This window comes from Oryzias latipes, chromosome 12 (assembly GCF_053564925.1).
Source record: "Oryzias latipes strain Hd-rR chromosome 12, Olatipes_Hd-rR_3.1".
Lineage (NCBI taxonomy): Eukaryota > Metazoa > Chordata > Actinopteri > Beloniformes > Adrianichthyidae > Oryzias > Oryzias latipes.
In genome coordinates, this window is record NC_136248.1 from 26,180,472 (window position 1) to 26,196,577 (window position 16,106).

At 41.2% G+C, this 16,106-nt stretch overlaps 1 protein-coding gene across 2 annotated transcripts in view; it reads left to right on the forward strand.

Annotated features, from left to right (window-relative positions):
* fibcd1b (fibrinogen C domain containing 1b) overlaps nucleotides 1–16,106 on the forward strand; it is a 177,350-nt gene that overhangs the window by 14,373 nt on the left and 146,871 nt on the right. The gene's annotated exons all lie outside the window — the stretch shown is intronic.

Consider the following 16,106-nt stretch of genomic DNA (forward strand, 5'->3'; position numbering starts at 1 on the left):
TGCAGATCACAGTTGAAGTGGTTTAGTTTTCCTAAAAAAATTCAGAATGATTGAAGTTACAGGTGAACTTTTAGACAACATTTGATCCAAAAAGGTCCGAAAACGTCTTTTTAGGCAAAACTGCAAACACCTATTTTTTTGCATAACTTATCTTTCAAATATCAGCACAAAAAAATTAAAAACGGTAGGGATCTGTGTTTGCTGCCTTCCATATTTTTTTCAGACTTAAAAGTGTAACAGATGATTTATAAAAAATCATTTTTCATCCAAAAACCTGTGTTAAATCTGTCTAGACTCCAAACAAACATTTTTTTATGGTAACTTATGTTTCAACAATCGACACCAATTTTCACAGACCTATAGCTGAACATGTCCCATAGCTCCCTTAATATTTTCATAGATATAAAATGAACTGGTCATTCTAACATCTGGCATTCTAACATCTAACATCTTACATGTCAAAGCCTCTCTCAGCCTGGCTCTGCTGAAGGAGTCGTGTTACAACCCCGCCCCCTCCTGCTGGGACCCCTGCTATGTAAATTAGCAAGCAGTGAACAGAGAGATGAGGAGTAAGAATGGCCATTACTCAGGCATGCATAATCCAAAGACAGCCAGTTAAACACTGAAAGACATATTTTTTCGGTATGTCTTTCATACATCTTTAGTATTAAAAACTCTCCAAGATGAATGTGCCTGACTCCACCTGCAGGTGGATCACAGACTTCCTGACGGACAGACAGCAGTATGTGAGGCTGGGGAAGCTCGTCTCAGATACTCGGACCACAAGCACCGGATCCCCCCAGGGCTGTGTCCTTTCACCCCTGTTACTCTCCCTGTACACAAACAGCTGCACAGCTGGTCACCTGTCTGTCAAACTCCTGAAGTTTGCTGACGACACCACACTCATCGGCCTCATCTCTGACGGAGATGAGTCGGCCTACAGGAGTGAAATAGCCAGGCTGGTGTCATAGTGCAGCGCTAACAACCTGGAGCTTAATGCTCTGAAGACAGTGGAGATGACAGTGGACTTCAGGAATGCCCCAGCCCCCCTCCCCCCTGTCATCCTCTGTGACTCCCCGGTGACCTCTGTGGAGTCCTTCTGCTTCCTGGGAACCATCATCAGCCAGGACCTCAAGTGGGAGCAGAACATCAGCTCCATCACTAAGAAGGTCCAGCAGAGGATGTACTTCCTGAGGCAGCTGAAGAAGTTTCACCTCCCTGAAAAGATGCTGGTAGACTTTTACACCGCCATCATCGAATCCACCCTCACGTCCTCCATCACAGTCTGGTTCGCTGCGGCCACGGCCAGAGACAAGGCCAAGCTGCAACGCGTCATCCACTCAGCAGAGAAGGTGATCGGCTGCCACCTCCCGTCTCTCCAGGAGCTGCACATCTCCAGGACCTGGAGGCGGGCAGCCAGGATTGTAGCCAACCCCTCTCATCCAGGACATAATCTCTTTCGGCCCCTCCCTTCTGGCAAGAGGCTCCGGTCCATCAGGACCTCGCGCCACAAGAACAGCTTCTTCCCCACTGCAGTCAGCCTGCTGAACAGTACCCCAACTCCCCCAGGTGACCCCCCCCCCCCCCCCGCCCACCAAAGGACTGTCGGTGCCACTTACAGGCCCCACCATCCCAGCCCATCTGTGCTCCCACTTTAATTCACCTTACTCTACTGTATATAGTGTGTTGTTGTTGTTAACTTAATTTTTAACTTATTCTTAATTGCACTATACACCAAGTCAAATTCCTCGTTTTGTAAAGTGCGCTCTACTCTTCTTCTTTCTCTTTCGGCTTTTCCCATCAGGGGTCGCCACAGCGAATCATCCTTTTCCACCTCACTCTATCATGGACATCTTCTACCCTAACATTAGCCAACTTCATGTCCTCTGTTAAGACATCCATGTATCTCCTCTTTGGCCGTCCTCTTGCCCTCCTGCCAGGCAGCTCCATCTCCAACATCCTTCTACCAATATATCCACTATCCCTCCTCTGAACATGTCCAAACCATCTCAGTCTGGCTTCTCTGACTTTGTCGCTAACACAGGCAACATGAGCCGTCCCTCTGATGTACTCGTTCCTTATCCTGTCTAACCTGGTCACTCCTAAGGAGAACCTCAACATCTTCATCTCTGCTACCTCCATCTCAGCCTCTTGTCTCTGTCTCACTGCTACCGTCTCTAACCCATAGAGCAGAGCTGGTCTCACCACTGTCTTGTACACCTTTCCTTTGAGTCTTGCTGACACTCTTCTGTCACACAACACTCCTGACACTTTCCTCCACCCGCTCCAACCTGCCTGCACTCGCCTCTTCACCTCTTTTCCACACTCCCCATCACACTGAACTGTTGACCCCAAGTACTTAAACTCCTGCACCTTCTTCACCTCAGCCCCCTGTAACCTAACGCTTCTACCTTGATCCCTCTCGTTCAGACACATGTATTCTGTCTTACTACGACTGACCTTCATGCCTCTTCTTTCCAGAGCAAACCTCCACCTCTCTAGCTGTTCCTCCACCTGCTCTCTACTCTCACTGCAAATTACAATGTCATCCGCAAACATCATTGTCCAGGGAGATTCCTGTCTTACCTCGTCTGTCAGCCTGTCCATCAGCATAGCAAACAAAAAAGGACTCAAAGCTGATCCTTGGTGTAGTCCCACCTCCACCTTGAACTCCTCTGTCTGACCTACAGCACATCTCACCACCGTCATACTTCTCTCATACATGTCCTGAACTACTCTGACATACTTCTCTGCCACTCCAGACGACCTCATACAGTACCACAGCTCCTCCCTCGGCACCCTGTCATACGCCTTCTCTAAATCTACGAACACACAATGCAGCTCCTTCTGACCTTCTCTGTACTTTTCCATCAACATTCTCAAAGCAAAAATGGCATCAGTGGTGCTCTTACGGGGCATGAAACCATACTGCTGCTCACAGATCTCCACCTTCTTCCTAAGCCTGGCTTCCACTACTCTTTCCCACAGCTTCATTGTGTGGCTCATCAACTTTATTCCTCTATAGTTGCTGCAGTTCTGCGTGTCACCCTTGTTCTTAAAGATCGGAACCAGAACGCTTCTCCTCCATTCCTCAGGCATCTTCTCACTCTCTAAAATCCTATTGAACAACCTTGTTAGAAATTCCACTGCTGTCTCTCCTAGGCACTTCCATACCTCCACAGGTACGTCATCAGGACCAACGGCCTTTCCGCTCTTCATCCTTTTCAGAGCCTTCCTAACCTCCTCCTTTCCAATCTCTGCTACTTCCTGCTCCACAACAACCACATCTTCCTCCCTTCTTTCCCTGTCATTTTCCACGTTCATCAGCTCCTCAAAATACTCCTTCCATCTTTTCTGTACACTCTCCTGGGTTGTTAGCACCTTTCCATCTCTGTCCTTAATCACCCTTATCTGTTGCACGTCCTTCCCATCTCTGTCTCTCTGTCTGGCTAGCCTGTACAAGTCCTTCTCTCCTTCCTTTGTGTCTAACCTGTCATATAGCTCATCGTAAGTGCGCTCTACTGAACCTGGCAATAAAACTTTTTCTGATTTCTGATTCTGATTCTGATTCTATTAATCATTGTTTTTTATTCATTCAAAATGCAATTAAATCAATATTTTATCTTTTTTCTTTTCCTTTTTCTTTTTTTTTTATCTCTTATATCCTTTTTTATAATCAATGTTTGAACTTCTTTTCCTTTCTATTGTCATGGTTTCAGTTTGTTGTCTTTTTTTTCGCTTTAGTTCTTGTTCTGTCTTGTTTGGTTCTGTTTCCTGTTTTATTTTGAAAGGTTTCCTGTCTTGTCATGTTTCTTGAGTTTTACTTCCTTTGGTCCCCATCTGCCCTAATCGTGTTCACCTGTGTCTTGTCTGCCCTGTCTGTATATAAGTCTTGTCTCTGCCTTCCTCCTGTGCTGGTCCATTAACTTCTGCTCATGTTGATCACGTCTTCTTGTCTGGCGTCCACGTCCCTTGCCATGCCACAGTAAGTTTTTGTTTTTAGTTTTGTCATCCTGCTCTGCAGCGCTTTTTGTTAGTTAAATAAACCCACTTGCCCTGAACCCGTTTGCCTCCCGTCTCTGCGCCTGGGTCCTACCTGCTCTCGAGCCTCCCCCCCACACGACATCTATACATCCAATGAAATTAAACTACAAATCAACAAACACAACTGATAACAAATGTCTCTAAAAAATGATGTGTATATTTGCAGAACCTTAAAAACACCAAACAAATAACAAATGCTTCCCAATTAAAGCACAAAAAATGGAACACAAAATGTAAAACCCAAGTTAGAAATTGCAATTTGAAAAAGATACTTTTTTCAGCAGCTTTTCAAAATCAATCACCAATTCTACTCTTCTGTGGATGAAACAAAGAACTCCAGAACAATGAAGCCATTTCTCTAAGTCTCTCTCACCTTCAGTTTTAAACAAGGTCTGTGAAAATCCACCATACATTGGTCACATGAACTCAGAGACCTGCTAAAAGTGCACAATTGTAAAAGCTCTTTTATATAGACAACTGTTTGTTTGCTTAGAGCTCTAAATATAAAAAAAAATGCTTTTCTATCACCTAGACACAGATGGAGAACCATATCAACTGGATTAATAACAGGGTGGCATGTTTAGACAACATGAAGCTGTTCATCACATTTTTGACCTAAACATGTAAACACATCCTTGGCTCTGCGGTTAGGAAATGGTATTTGGGAATCTCTTTATACCAGGAGCCAGCCTGGCCATTGGAACATCGCCACAGTGCCCATCCAGACTGGGACAGCAACGGGGTCCACTTCAGAGCCGTGAGCTGCTGTGTTTAACTCCAGCTGTCCCAGCAAGGGAGACAACTGCAGCAACATCCACTGACCAAGCTGACAAGCCCTGGCAGAAAAGATCCCCACAAGAAAAACACTGGCTCAGGCAGGCTGGTCAAAAAAAAATAGTTTTGCCATTGTCTTGCAGCTCGCAGATCAAGTGGTTTAGTTTTCCAGTAATGTCAGTCAAGAATGCAAGTTCAGATTCACAATGTTCATATTCACCATATTCAACAGACATCTCCTCCAATAGCACCTTAAAAATCCTGTGCTGTTTTGCTTTGCAGCTGAGGTTGTTTACGATTTTCAGAATAAGAGTCATTATATGTCCAGAGCCAATCACTTCTGCACATAAGGCCTGCTGGTGAATGACGCAGCAGTAATGCAGACATTTTGGAAAGTCTGGGTCAGCTTTACAGTGAGTGATGAAACCTGTTTGTCTATTGATCATAGCAGGAGTCCCATCTGCAGTCACTGCTACCAGCTTTTCTAATTGTACCTTTTTCTGCACAAAAACTCCTTCACCGTGTTATACATTTCAACTCCTCTTGTAGTTGTCTGTTAGGGCAGATGTGTCAGGAGTTCTTCTCTTGTGGAAACCAAAAGCTATGCTGTACTGTTGCCGTCCACAGACTCATCACACTGGACGTTAACCACCTGCACTTTGCAAGATCCCGGTCCAGCTAATTGGCCAAGTTATCAGACATAGCTGACACTCATCTAGACATTGTAGTGGAAATTGAATGAGTTCTATTGTTCTCATCCTTAGGGACAGTGATAGCAATTATCATCATTGCTTGAATTTTTTTCATGCTATATGCAAAAGTCTTTGTCCCTTAAGGCAACAGATTACAGCCCCCCCCCCCCCCCCCCCCCCCCCCCCCCCAGGCTGCTGTCGTATTAACAATAGCTTGGAGCTCCAGAATGGACAAGAAAAAACGACGAGAATGGCTCGAGCAGGGCGTTGCTCACGGGGCGGTCGCTCGTGCCATGCGGTCGCACGTGCTCGGGCCCGCTAAATGCTACTTGTAGCTTTAATTATTATTATTATTATTATTCTACCGGAAGAGTCGCCTTTTTGAGGCCTTTAACATACCCCAAAACTCACCAAATTTGGCACACACATCAGGAGTCGCGAAAAATTTCGTATATTATAGGAGATTGGCATGGGCGCACAAAAACGGCTCGATAGCGCCACCTACAGTGACTTTTGTCCCGACGCCCCGCATACGCTTTAACGTACAAGCTTGATTTTTACAGGGCATGTTCTTCAGATGGAGACTTACAAAAAAGTCTGAAAGGACCCACCTGTCACTCGCACAGGAAGTCTGATATATTGAGGTCAATATGTCATTTTTGCTTCATTTTGGACATTTGCAGGCCTCGCTCTAGAACGAACTCCTCCTAGAGATTTTGGAGTAATGACTCCAAACTTTGGTTGTGTAAACTAGACACATGTCCGATGTTAAATTGTGAAGCTTTTAAGTTTTTACGGATGTTTGTTACCGTCGCGGCGCGTCGAAAATGGAGGTCATTTTGAAAACACGCCATGAAAAGAAAAATGGCCATTACTCAGCCATGCAAAATCCAATCTGATCCAAAATTGATATGCATGATTGTAGTCTGACTTTGACCACATCAGAAGTGGAAAAATCCAGAACAGGTGTAGCGCCACCTGCTGGCAAAAGGAAATGACATGTTTTACTTGGAGCATCACTGCTCCGAGTAGGATGAGCCGACACACCTCAAAATGATGTCCACCATTTGAAAAGCCATTGAAGTTTACTCTGATAAAAAGCCATAACTTTCAATGCAGAGGTGTGGTCGTGACAGAGCGGCAAAGTTGGGCGTCTCGCCATGCACACAAATGTTGCTCTCACGTGCACATTCCTTGTCCAATCTCACTGAAATTCAATAGAGGTGATGAAGCTTCCATTCTGAACCAATGGATATGACAATCTTGGACAAACTCCATAGCGCCACCTAGATATTGACAAATATATTTTATGTCACATTCTGACCTATCTTTTCTCTGTGCTTTGTCCGACATTCATAAAATTACAGCAGGAGATACTCATAAGGGTCTTCTCTCATCGTCTAAAGTTTCATGGGTGTACACCTGACGGTGCCTGCGCAAGCCACCACCAAACAGGAAGTGGTTGATTGCGTTGCAGTCAGATAATTAAAAATTCATAAAAAATCAGCCGTTTGTATCACGAGGCTGAGATTTCAGAATGAGATGCCTCATAAATATCTCCAACTTAGATATACAGCACTTGCATGGGTGAACAAAAACGGCTCAATAGCGCCACCTACCATGTTTGTTTTTGAGAGCCCCGCCATGTTCTTTAACATACAAGCTTGATTTTTACAAGACATGTTCATCAGATGGAGACTTACAAAAAAGTCTCTTGGTACCAAGCTGTCAGTTGCACAGGAAGTCTGCTATATTGATGTCAATATGTCATTTTTGCTGTATTTTGGTCATTTGCAGGCCTCGTTCTAGAACGAACTCCTCCTAGAGATTTTTGAACAATGACTCCAAACTTTGGTTTTGTAAACTAAACACATGTCCAATATTAAATTGCGAAGCTTTTAAGTTTTTACGGTTGTTTGTGACCGTGGCGGCGCGTCAAAATTTGAGGTCGTTTCGAAATCACGCCATGAAAAGAAAAATGGCCATTACTCAGCCATAAATAATCTAATCTGATCCAAATTTGTTGTGCATGATTGTAGTCTGACTTTGAACACATCTGCAGTCGAAAAATCCGAAACAGGTGTAGCGCCACCTGTTGGCAACAGGAAATGACATGTTTTACTTGGAGCATCACTGCTCCAAGTAGGATGAGCCGACACACCTCAAAATGATGTCCACCTGTTGAAAAACCATTGAAGTTTACTCTGATAAAAAACATATCTTTCAACGCAGGGGTGTGGTCTTGACAGAGCGGCAAAGTTGGGCGTCTCGCCATGCACACAAAAGTTGCTCTCACGTGCACATTCCTTGTCCAATCTCACTGAATTTCAATGGATATGATGAAGCTTCCATTCTGAACCCATGGATATGACAATCTTGGACGAGCTCTATAGCGCCACCTAGTTATTGCATGGGGCACATTCTGCCCTGTATTTTCTATGTGCTTTTTCCGATGTGCATGAAATTAAAACTGGAGATACTCAGAAGGCTCTTCTCTCATCATCTCAAGTTTCATGGCTCTACATCTGACGGTGCCTGCGTAAGGCACTGCCAAACAGGAAGTGGTCGATTCCGTTGCAGTCATATAATCAAGCTTTATAGGAAATCAGCCGTTTGTCTCAGGAAGCTGAGATTTCAGAATCAGATGCGTCCTACAAAGCTCCACGTTTGAAAAGCAGCACTATACGTAGGAGAAACATTTAACCACCTTAATCACCCTATTGTGCTAAAAGCAAATTTTTGGACATTTTGACTCAAGCAAATATTTTTATCATAACTTCTGTTTAGTTTATCAGCACCAAAATAAAAAATATTTACATTTATAAAATGAACTGGTCAACTCTAGGATTTTATTTATTCAATCTTACATCCTCAAGCTTTTCATCAGTCTCCCCTGCTGCAGGAGTGGAGTTAGCCCCCCCCCACCCCCCGGCTGTGTGCTCACATGTAAATTAGCCAGGAGTGGCAGACAGAAAGTAGAACAGTTAGAAAGCCTAGTTCAACACTAAAATACAGCAATTTCCTTTGTTTTGTTTGTCTTTTATACATCCTTAGCACTAATCATTGCTTTTTTATTCATCCAAAATACAATTAACTTTATATTTTATCTTTTTTTTTTTTTTACAAACAAAACATATGAATGTGCTCCAAAACAAAACCCAGCCTCAGTACACTCCTACAGATGTAACATCAGACAGTAAATGTCTCTTTTATGCTTTTTTTAATCAATGCTGCAACTTCTTTTCATTTCCTTTCAATACATCCAATAAAATTAAACTACAATGACAACAAACACAAGATATAGCAAATGTCTCTAAGAAGATTGTGTATATACAATATGTACCACCTTTAAACACCAAATAAATAACAAATCTTTCTAATAAAATCACAAAAAATGGAACACAAAATGTAAAACCCAAATTAGAAATTGCAATTTTAAAAAGATACATTTTTCAGCAGCTTTTCAAAATCAATCACATATTTTACTCTTCTGTGGATGAAACAAAGAAGTCCAGAATAATGTAGCCACTTCTCCAAAGTCTCTGTCACCTTCAGTTTTAAACAAAGTCTGTGAAAATCCATTATACATTGGTCACATGTATTCAGAGACCTGCTAAAAGTGCACAATTGTAAAAGCTCTTTTATATAGACAACTGTTTGTTTGCTTGGAGCTCTAAATATAAAAAAATGCTTTTCTATCACCTAGACACAGGTGGAGAACGACATCAATTGGATTAGTAACAGGGTGGCATGTTTAGGTTTAAACTTACATCAATAGACAACATGAAGCTGTTCATCACATTTTTGACCTAAACATGTAAACACATCCTTGGCTCTGCGGTTAGGAAATGGTAATTGGGAATCTCTTCATACCAGGAGCCAGCCTGAACATTGGAACATCACCACAGTGCCCATCCAGACTGGGAAAGCAACGGGGTCCACTTCACAGCCGTGAGGCTGCTGTGTTTAACTCCAGCTGTCCCAGCAAGGGAGACAACTGCAGCAACATCCACTGACCAAGCTGGCAAGCCCTGGCAGAAAAGATCCCCACAAGAAAAACACTGGCTCAGGCAGGCTGGTCAAAAAAAAATAGTTTTGCCATTGTCTTGCAGCTCGCAGATCAAGTGGTTTAGTTTTCCAGTAATGTCAGTCAAGAATACAAGTTCACCATATTCATATTCACCATATTCAGCAGATATCTCCACCAATAGCACCTTAAAAATCCTGTGCTGTTTTGATTTGCAGCTGAGGTTTTTTATGATTTTCACAATAGGAGTCATTATGTGTCCAGAGCCAATCACTTCTGCACATAAGGCCTACTGGTGAATGACGCAGCAGTAATGCAGACATTTTGGAAAGTCTGGGTCAGCTTTACAGTGAGTGATGAAACCTGTTTGTCGGTCAATCATAGCAGGAGCCCCGTCTGAAGGTATGGCTACTAGCTTTTCTAATGGTACCTTTTTCTGCACAAAAACTCCTTCACCATGTTATACATTTCAACTCCTCTTGTAGTTGTCTGTTAGGGCAGATGTGTCAGGAGTTCTTCTCTTGTGGAAACCAAAAGCTATGCTGTACTGTTGCCGTCCACAGACTCATCACACTGGACGTTAACCACCTGCACTTTGCAAGATCCCGGTCCAGCTAATTCGCCAAGTTATCAGACATAGCTGACACTCATCTAGACATTGTAGTGGAAATTGAATGAGTTCTATTGTTCTCATCCTTAGGGACAGTGATAGGAATTATCATTGCTTGTTTCTTAATCTGATAAAACCTTCTTCTACTTGATGAGAAAATGAGCAGGTCTAAACGAGGCTTAGATTTAAGAATTTTTTTCATGCTATATGCATAAGTCTTTGTCCTTTAAGGCAACAGATTGCAGTCTACCCCCCCCCCCCCCCCCCACACACACACACAGGCTGCTGTCATATTAACATTAGCTTGGAGCTCCAGAATGGACAAGAAAAAACAATGAGAATGGCTCGAGCAGGGCGTTGCTCACGGGGCGGTCGCTCGTGCCAGGCGGTGGCAGGTGCTCGGGCCCGCTAAATGCTACTTGTAGCTTTAATTCTGCTTGGTGTTTACCTGTTCTCTCCCGTGCATGTGTGGGTTTTCTCTGGGGACTCTGATCTCCTCCCACAGTCCAATAGGTTGATTGGTGTCTCTAATTTGCCCCTGTAGGTGTGAATGAGAGTGTGACTATGTGTCCCTGCAACAGACTGGTGACCTGTCCAGGGTGTACCCCGCCCTGAACAGTAGCTGGCTGCACCAACCCCTTGACCCCAAAAGGAAGGGATTCAGTGGGGTGTGAAGATGGATGGATGTAAGGAAGCTGGAAAAAATATTCATAGTTTATTTATAAGTTAAAAGAAAGGATAGAGCAGAAGGCATTCGAGCTGGTAGACTGTTTAGTTTTTCTCCAATCCAATGTTGGCCCTAATACTCTCAATCATAAAACTGAAGTGCCAAGGTTTAATGTTATCTTGCATACCGGTCCTTCAACGCTTATCAGGAAAATAATACGTTTTTCTTTTTCCAATTTCTCAAGTATTGCACAGTCTGACTTTGGGGGTGAACTTGCTGGAAGGTCTCCTCCTGAGAAGATTCACTGCTTGTCCTGAATGCTTAACACATGTGAATATGCTTTCTCTTTGTAGAATAATGCAGACTGCAATGTCTGGAAATGGGTTTATAAACCCTCCCAGGTTAGGGGCAGCGAGATCATATCTGATGTTTTAAATATATTTTTTTTATGCTGCTTTGCATTGTGTTAACACAATTCTGAATGCTCTAGAGCAGCAGGAAGGCAATCTTTCACTTTTAAAGAGGTGCTTATGTTTGTTTATGGGCAGTTAACCTATTATTTTATTAGAACCAACTGTCTGCCCTTTTACCTTCTAATTTCTATTAAGGTGAACATGGGCATGTGCATGTTTTTCATTGCTCCGTCAGTTTCTGTCAATAAAATAATAGAAAAAATGTAATTTGCTGATGTTAATATTTATTTTTGACATGCTCCATCACGCCAAAGATGGCTAACTTAAGCTACAATCAGATCGCCCTTGGCAACCCACGTTCAAGCCGCCACTTTCAAGAAAAAGTCTATGTAAACAAGTTTAAATGCACGTTTCAGGCTTCCATATAAAAAGACCTTCGTCTTTACTCGTAGCTACACACATTTTTAAGACCATTTTTGACTCTACGTACAAAACACCATTGCAAGTTAAAACTGGTCGAACGAACGAAGTGACGGATGAGTGGCGTCACTTTTGATTCATGGAAGTGCCGACCGTTTGAAAATGTAAATTGATTTAAAAATGAATAATTGCGGTTTCTGGTCGGCCGGAATTTCGTGACACCCAATATTTCATATATTGAAATAGAACCGTGAAAGACAATCCCTGGAGGAAGATTCACGAGATTTGCGTTTAGCAAATTCTTGAACATACATCACATGCCTGGTGTAAATGTAGCTTAAAAGGTAATTTTAAACTCTTTTCTTTTTGTTGTTTTTTATATCAGATAGTAGTGAATCTGCAGCTAATTTTACTTTGAATAAAACCTTTTAGGGTGCCATTTTACTTTTGTAAGCATATTGTCGCCTCGGGAAGCTATTATCAGATCAGTGAGATTTTTTTATTATTTTTTTTAAATGCATATAGTAGACATCCAATTACAAATGACATTCTTGATCAGGACAAAACATGTTGATATATTTATAGGAACCACACATTACCACGTTCTGTTTTATTTACACAAAAAGACTTCTGTGTTGTTTAAAAAAAAAATCCATTAGTGGCACAGATCTTTTTGTGATGCATCTCATCATAGCAACACAGCGTTTAATTGGCAATTAAAATGTAATGCACTGTAATGTATTTCAGAGCCTTTGTGCTTCAGTGTTTCTCATTTTCTAGTGTGTATCTTATTATGAATACATCTAATCGCCTTCTTGTTTTATTTGCTTTATCTTTGTTTGAAGTTTGCAAAAAAAGGGCTTTGAATGATTGAAACTTGCAGGTTTTATGTTGAACTGGGAGGTAAAAAGACGAGTGGTCAGCAGGAGTGGAGGCCTATTGTTAGATGTATGAAGGTGTGAGCGGAGTGTGTGTTGGTGGATCTAACTAGCCATTACCATCAAGTGTTACATAAGTAAAAGGGCTTTTGCATGCAAGTGGTTTGTTGCCCTAATGGAGGAGCGTGCTGTTCGGTGGAGGTTTGTCATACAAAAGATTTCGTTTGCCTAACATCCACGGACCGTAGCAATGTCACGGTGTGGGACTTCAATCTGAAGGTTGCATGTCACAACAAATGTCCCATGTGTTTTTGACCTTTCTTATTCTCTGTTTGCCTTTGTTGTCTGTCTCATGCTCTTTTTTAATGTCTTTTTCTCATTTTCTCCCTTTCCATATCTCTTGCTGACACATGGGAACAGAACCTTTCAGTGTCAGTTGTCTGGTGGCTGAAAGGCCTTGAGAGAAGTGGCGGAGGCAGGGGAGGAGAGTGACGAGAAAGAAAGAAAGCTCAATAAAAGCAGATGAATAGAAAAAAAACTGAGTACTGTAAGAGCCGGGGTGTAGAAACAAGACTAAACTAACAGATTGAAAGGATGAGGTGGGATGAATGGTATGAATGGTATGAATCACACAAGGTCCCATTTGGGCAGGGGTGTAGCGCTATTTGTTGAAGTGCCAAATCAAACCATTTAGGATTAGCCGAAGCAGAGACTGCTGCATGAAAACACACCAATCATCCGCTTTTAAAAATATTAACACTTTGTCTTTGATGACAACTATATATAAAATTCAGATTTGATTGCTTATATAATCAAATATTAAAAAAAAAAAAAAAAAAACTAACATATTTTCCCACAGACTGTTTACTTCTTTGTACTTAAAGGACCAAAAAGAACAGTTTGACTTATTGTCATGTTATTGTAACATACAGTACAGCCCAAAAGTTTGGACACACCTTCCCATTCCTTTGAATGAGAAGGTGTGTCCAAACCTTTGTGGTCTGTACTGGATATATGGATCAGTCAACCTTTCAAATGACATAACAAAAAAATGATTTTTTTTAAATAAAAAAATAATACAAATAAAAATTACATTGGAAATATTACAACTCAAAGTCCCACTTTGATCTTCTTTTGAACTTATGTAAAAGTGTTCCCAGTTGTCTTTTAATTATGAAAAATTTATACCGTTTTTAGCCAACATGGTTTTCTAGAACATTGTTTCTGCAGAGCAGCAGTAGTTCAATAAATTTGCTACTGAGTTGTGAGTGGGACCACTGGTGTGGAGTAAGCCTGCCCCCTTTTACAACCTCTAGCTTACAACCCCAACCTAACATTTCTGGTGCAACAAAAATGGCGAGCAAAATTGGAGCTGTACGGTTTTGAGCCAGATGCCAGCTCAGACGAGGAAAACGAAGACGTACATAGATCTAGTTGTCTACAAGTGGATGCATCAGAATGGAGCAGAGCAGGGAGCTTGTAGATTGAAGTCTTTTTTCTAACGGCATTTTATTGTCTGCTCCTGATTCACAACTAGTTAATAGAAATATTTAGAACTGCAAGTAGATTATTTTTTCTTTAATTCTAGTCCTCTGTCATGACAAAAAAAAATACATTAAAAAAATAATCGCAATGGGTCTTGAAGTAGTTTAATAAAGTTAATAATAAATTATTGCTACTTATTAGGCTGTTTTTGCTGATTTCATATTATGATACACACAACTCACTTGGCCAGTATTACAGAAGGTCAGGGGGCCATATTATTCATCAGGAAGTGAGAAGAGGCATAGTACATGACAATCACTACCAAAGATCCCCAAAAGTATATTTGGAGAAACTGTTGAGCCATGTAGCCACACCTTATATGTATTTCTTTTGTTATGGCCATTGACGGAGACCAGCACCAACTTGGTGCTGAAAAATATTGTGCCAAAGTATTAGAATCTTTTAGACACTCAAAAGCAGGTAGTGCCTTTGTGTTCTGTGGATGAGCATCTAAACACCTGACAAAAAATAAATAAATAAATAATAATATGTATAAGTTTAAAGAATGAAAATGGAATGAAAGAAAAAAGTTTTAGAGTCCTGAATGGCCATTGTCTCCTATAGTTTGTTTTGTCTTGGGTTCACTCCTGAGGGTTGTGTTGTTTCCTGCAACACCGTCAAAATGTTTACCTTACCTTCCATGGAATTTCTAGTAATTTAGTCAGATCTATACTTTCATAAGCCATCAAATTCACTCAGTTCAACTTCAGGTAATGGCATTGAGAACACAGCTTCAGCCTCAGACAGGAGCAGTAATCCAGTTCATTCTTTGTTTGGTACTTATGTCTAAAGCCTGCACTGTCTGAATCTGAACCGGAAATGCCTAAATCCTAACCAAACTTGAAATTGCCACTATGACTGAAAGGAAGCACAAACACTTCCTGTAAAGGGAAATTTTTTTGTTTTTTCTTACCTGTAAAACTGGTATTACATTATCATTTTGTACACAAGTCTCTAAAGTACATATATGGCTGCATAAACCTCATCGACATTTGGGAATTTCCTGAAAGGCCCTTTTCCACTTTCCAATGGCAACAACTGTAGAGTTCAGTTTTCAGTTCTTTCCTAGGAAAAAACTTACACAATAAAAAAGCCCTGATGTGTTTTTGTCAACATGGTTTATTTTATTTTTACATTTGTACACTTACAATTCATTATAAACTCCACCCATTGACCTGTTCTTAAGTAGGTTGTAATTGTGGCCAGTCTTAGTATTTTTGTCGAAGAACATTAGGGCTGGGCAATAAATTGATAATTTATTGCAATTTATTTTGGGACTATGGATTTTTTTTCCTTAGAACCCTGCTCTCTTGGGCTTCTGTTGTTTGGAGAAGTGTGCAGTTGTTAAAAAGACAGCATGTAAAGAGGAAATTGTTTCCAAGAAAGGAAAAGTTTCTTCAGTTAAATGGAACTGGTTCGGTTTTGCAACTTCCGATTTGGAGCAATAAGCCGCATGCTGCAAAATCAGTTTGAACTTGTAGAAAAAACAAACAAACAAAAAAAGAAAACCGCAAGAATGTGCTTGCTGACTTTGCAATAAATTTATGTTTGAAATAGGACTTTTAAAATGTTGCTTAGCCTGTAATTATGTACGTCTAGCTGCAAACACATTGTGCAATGTTTCTATTTTTTGCAATGGCACATTGTTATACAAGCATTTTTAGTAGTTTGTATTTAGTTGCAGATTGAATTCAGTTCCTTTTGTTAAATATATTTAGGTATTTGTATTTTTTTAATATAGGGATGAAGAAAGAATAGATTAAAATCGGAAACTGAATTTGGTGTGAAAAAAGCGAAAATTTAATTTGTAGGCCATCTCAGTCAAAGAAATAAAAAAAAAAATCTGTCCAGCGTTTCCTGGGTCACCCTAGTTTGACTTTCCTATAAGACCTCGTAAGAGAGAAGTCCGGGAGGCTTTGTCACTAGATGTCCAAAGCGCTTCAGCCGGCTTGTCTGGATGTGAAGGAGTTGTAATTTGCTCAAAGTGCCTTCCGGATGGCTTTTTGCTCTGCCCAAATGGGATACCCCCAATACCA